The sequence below is a fragment of the Ahaetulla prasina genome, chromosome 4 (assembly GCF_028640845.1).
Source record: "Ahaetulla prasina isolate Xishuangbanna chromosome 4, ASM2864084v1, whole genome shotgun sequence".
In the NCBI taxonomy this organism is placed as follows: Eukaryota; Metazoa; Chordata; class Lepidosauria; order Squamata; family Colubridae; genus Ahaetulla; species Ahaetulla prasina.
This window is the reverse complement of record NC_080542.1, coordinates 49,513,689-49,519,029: the sequence shown is the minus strand read 5'-3', so window position 1 is coordinate 49,519,029 and position 5,341 is coordinate 49,513,689.

Here is a 5,341-nt window from a genome sequence, read left to right as displayed (position 1 = left end):
TCCCTACTCCATCGGGATTGGCTCCTTTTTCTCCAGGAGGGCGTGGAGGCGAAAGGGAAACACCACAGCTCTTTGTTTTGGATTGGTGGGCTTTCTACCTAATCCCACCTCCCCAGCCGAATGTAGAACGCCAAAATACCACGAGATCATATCGGCCGAGACTCAAACCCTCCCGAGATTCAAATATGTTTTCGGGGGCACTTCACAAGGTGGGAGGAAGGACTTACCCGGGTGGGGTGGGGGTGGGGTGGGGGGGGGGCGTCGATTCAAGCACCGGAACTTGTTATGTTGATTGTGCGACTGCCGGGGGCGCAGGACGGAAGTGGTTAAAAAAAAGAGCGTCTCTTAAAGGTGTACACCGTGTTTCGAGTCGCCGCTCCAGATATGTGAGGGCGATGATTTTATTGGCCCCTTTCGAAGACCCGACAGGGCATTCAGCCTTTCGGGCACTTTAGGCAAAACAAAAAAAGGAGGGGAGGAAAGGTCTGTGGCCCTGGGCTCTAGGTTTCACAAGGCATGTGGGAGTATTTCCCTGCGATTTCAGCTTCATAGTTTCAGTCTAGTTCAGGGGGTCGAAGTTTATGCATATTAAATAAAAATAAATAAAAATAAATAAATAAAATAAACAAACACTGCTCTATCCCAGGGGTCTCCAACCTTGGCAACTTGAAGATTTGTGGACTTCAACTCCCAGACTCCTTCAGCCAGCAAAGCAAAGCAAAGACGGCTGAGGAATTCTGGGAGTTGAAGTCCATTTGAAGTCTTCAAGTTGCCAAGGTTGGAGACCCCTGCTCTATCCTACACTTTTGCCTTTAATGCTTTGTTTCTTATAAGATTATCTCCACTTTATCGCTTGCTGATTTAATAGCGTTACTTTCCGGTAATTGCAGAACAATTAGACTGCAGTTGTGTGCAAGAGTTAGGCAAAGGCCAGCAGCTCACATAGGGTATTCACTACCTATCAAGGAGGAGCTAGTGAGAATATTTGAAATCATATTTTTAAATTTATATGTGCCCATGTAATTATGAACCACTAGAGACTGCAATTTCAAGTAGTTCCAGCATTCAGAATAATGGGATTTTTCTCCGAAGTTTTATCCTGCAGTTCACTAATTAGTTAATTCAATAGTTTACAGGAAAGGCTCAATCGCTGAACAGTGTCTTTTGGTTGTCGTTGCTCATCTGAATCCCTTTTAATTATTAGAACAACCAGGAATATATAGCACATGGTACCTGTGTTCAGAGGTATTTTTTTCTCTATGCTATCCCAAATGAGATTAGTTTTTAATAGTTTTCTCTATGGAAAGATTTTTTTTTCTTTTTTAACTGGAGAAAAGTTCTATTTTGTAAATAACTCCATTTCTGTAATCTAAGCTGGTATAGATCAGAAAATACCTTATTAAAATTATTATTTATAAAATATTTATTGAAAGTGGAAAAGTATAGATGAAACAGGTATTTTTAAATAACAAACTTGGATATCCTGTTTTTCAAACTGGTGACAGATTCCTTAAAAAATATCTACTTTGATCTTAAAATTACTACAACAAACAAATTTATGTGTACTGGACACCTTGGAGAATGCTTAGTAATAAAGGCAAATTATTGGTAGTCGTGCTATTAGGATTTTAAGAGCTAAAATGTTAACTAGTATACTTAATATACTAGTATATTAACTATACTAGTTGGTTAATGTTAGCTAGTATAGTTAATTGAAATGTTAAGTATACTAGTTCTTTTTGGTGTAGATTTTAAAGCCGAAAACTGTTTTTCCAGTGCACAAACTTTCACCTGTGTCCCTAAGAGATAACATCATAGAGCAGAGGTCTCCAACCTTAAGGGGTGTGCATAAGAGCACAAAAGTGCCTACCATTCCTGTCCTATTGTTCTCTTCATTATATCAAAGTAATATAGTTGATGCATATTTTTTTACATACATATATATATATATATATATTTTCTTCAAGATATGTTGTTTTATCTATGACAATTGTTTATGTATACTGTTGTGACAAAAAGAAATTAAAAAAAAAAACCTTGGTAACTTTAAGCCTGGAGGACTTCAACTCCCAGAATTCCCCAGCCAGCAAAGCTGAGGAATTCTGGGTGTTGAAGTCCTTCAGGCTTAAAAGTTGCCAAGGTTGGAGACCCTTGTCGTAGAGCTATCCTAATTGGTCCTTTGCTGAGAGTCTGTATCCGAAAGTCTCGCGATAGCTATATAATCCACAACTATGGCCGCGAGCGGGGGTGGGGGTTGCAGGGAAAGCGTGTCTGTCTGTGGACATCGTGAAATGTCTTTGTTACTCGCATCTTTGTGCGAAGTGGGCGGGGCAGAAGAGGGAAACAAGTCTCACAGCTTCAGTCTCTGGCTTGACAGGAAGCTTTGCTGCCTGTCAGGAAGCTGAGGGGGCGGGGCTGTCGGAGGACAGGGCAGAAGGTGGAAACGACTCGCGATTTAAACGAGCCAATGGGATTTGTGGCTGGTCCCCCAGTGGAGTCGCGCACCGACATTCAGTGCCAGCAAAAGGGAAGGAAAGGATCCGCCTTGGCTGACGAAGAGCAGAGATTCTTTGTCAGGGAAAGGCAACGGTAACTCGTTAGTGAGGTATAAATTGTTGCCGGAGTATTAGGACAGAAATACACGAGTAAAATTACAAGCGATTCTCTTTTTTTATAGAATAAAATCGTTTATTTTTGCTATTATACTAAAATGACATGGCCTTACCCCCTGCTGATAAATTTTAAAAAGGATGCTTTGACAGGTGCATTGTAATGAATTGGACTAAGAATGGCGATTATGTCCCCCAAAGATGATCTTCAGCAATACCTTCCAAGAATACATTTATTTCTGGAAATTAATCATAGCGAATGCATTAAGGAGGATTTTCTTTTTTAAATAAAAGGGAGACTTTGCACTGGTTGTGTTACCAAAAGTGTGAGATGATATATCATAATGTTCCTTAATTTTATATTTTGGGGATGTGTTGAATCACTGTTTCCACATCCTCAGCCAGTAGTTCACACATTTGTAAAACATCTGTAAAAGTTTAGAGAAAGTTAACCATATCAACTAGTGAAGGAATTTGCTGGTCTCCATTTTCCAAGTTTGTCATGCAAATTATTAGAATGCTTACCTACATTTATTGAGAGGACAATAGGCTTGGGGAGTATTTTCAAGCATCAGATTATTATCGTCTATTCCCAACTTGAGAACAATACCACTGCACTGCTTTTGCAGCATCCTCAAAGGGCCATACAGTGAGAAACCAGTTTTAATAACATAATTGGGAGATCTTTAAGGGGTATTAGGGCTATGGATTAAAAAAACCCCAAAAATGTTTTTAAAAGGCATTGGGGAAGCCACGTATGGCTGACAAGCTCCTGGCATTACTGGAACAATATCTGATCTGAAAGAGACTTACTTATCTGCACACTGTGGGACATCATTGACATACAATGCACATTACTTTGTTCCTTTTCCTGCTTCAATATTCAGTAAACTTTAAAAGCCATCACTTATAGGTTTCTATCATCATCAAATGCAAAAGGGAGAAGACTGGAACGTTAAAAGAATAACAGCAACTCAATTATGAACTAGCCCAATAATATGAAGCTACTTTTATAAGACAGGTTTTATTTAAAAACCTAATTATTTTCTGTATTGCCATTCTAAAGATTTATTCTCTATAAACAGCAACAGATAGAAGAAATAGTGAACCTTGAAATACATTCTAATTTTATTGATCTATGGGCCAGCAGCCTTTCCTTATCCATTCTTCTATTCTGCTTTACAGGTCTGAGAACTGTATAAACAGCTGCCTTAAAATCACCAGAAGTCACACTGAGGGAATCTCTTTCTTTTATCTACAGACATGCTGGATGTGGGGGAGGAGAGTCTGTATATCCTTTTTAGTATTTTTAAATACATACTGTACTTCTGTAAGTCTCAGTTTTTCCACACACTATACTTCTCAGTTAATTTTGGTTCCTATTCTATTACTGAAATTTATACTCTAGGCCAGGGCTGGCAAGCTCCTGGCCCAAAGGCTGGATGTGTCATGCGCTGGCCATGCCCATTTTAGCTAAGGGGGAGAAAGTCCCAGTACATTACATGATGCCACCGTGACAATGTGAGTTTGACATCCCTACTGTAGGCTAATCAAAAGCCTCTGGACAATTCAAACACTGATGGCATCAAAATACGATAATGCAATTAGGGGCCTTATGTGCCAGAATGGCTTTTATGGCTCTGTGGTTTTATTCCATAAAGATGATAGCCACAATGTACAGATAGTCTTTGTCTTACAACAGTTCATTTAGTGACCATTCAAAATTACAACAGCACTGAAAAAAGTGAGTTATGATCGTATTTCACACTTAACGACTGTTGCAGCATCCCAAAGGTCAGTGATCACCTTTTGCGACCTGACAAGAAAGTCAATGAAAAAGCCTGATTAACTTAACAACTGTGTCACTAACTTAACAACTGCATTGATTCACTTAACAACTATGGCAAGAAATGTCATAAAATGGGGCAAAATTCACTTAACAAATGTCTTGCTTAGTAACAGAAATTTTGGGCTCAATTGTGGTCGTAAATCGAATATTTGCTCACATTCTAACATTTTAAAGCAGTTAAACCTGTGGATCAGAACAGAAATACCTCTTGTTATGAATCAAATAATAGCTAAAGCTTTAAGTTATACAAATCCAGTCAAATACTAATTGATAGCCAAGACCTAGATTTTCTCTTATCTCACTTATTTCAGCTACAGACTATCTGATTTTTTTGTAATCCGAAGGACTACACAGACTAGCCAAGATCTTAAAAATATTTTATCCTTATTCACATTGCTCCACATTATTCCCAACTTTCATACAGCTCTTTCTGCCTCTTCCCCCACCAATTTTTTATTCACCACCACAAAATGTTTGAAATTGCTGTATTTTTAAGCAGCTCAAACGTTTCGAATAGAGTCTAGACTCTAAAGCAGGCAATCCAACTTTAGTCTTCTCCATCCCACCCACACAGCAGTGACTAAGACTGCATTGTTCACTTTGAAGGCTGCTGCTTCTTGTGCAGGCAAACATATGTCCTTTCCATATTGAATAATGTTCACTGCTTCCATGTATAAAGGTTAAGATTAGCATATTGTATCTATTCACTCTATTCTGATATGTGTGTGAAGGGAGAGGCCAGACTGCTAAGACAGCTATAGTTACTTTATTTCTTTCCCTAACAGTAATTGTAATTCAGGAATGAAGTTTCTCCCCTAATATTGTCCCTTGCACTTGCCTTCCAGGTCTTAGGTTATTATTAAAGAGTTATAGCTTTGAAAAG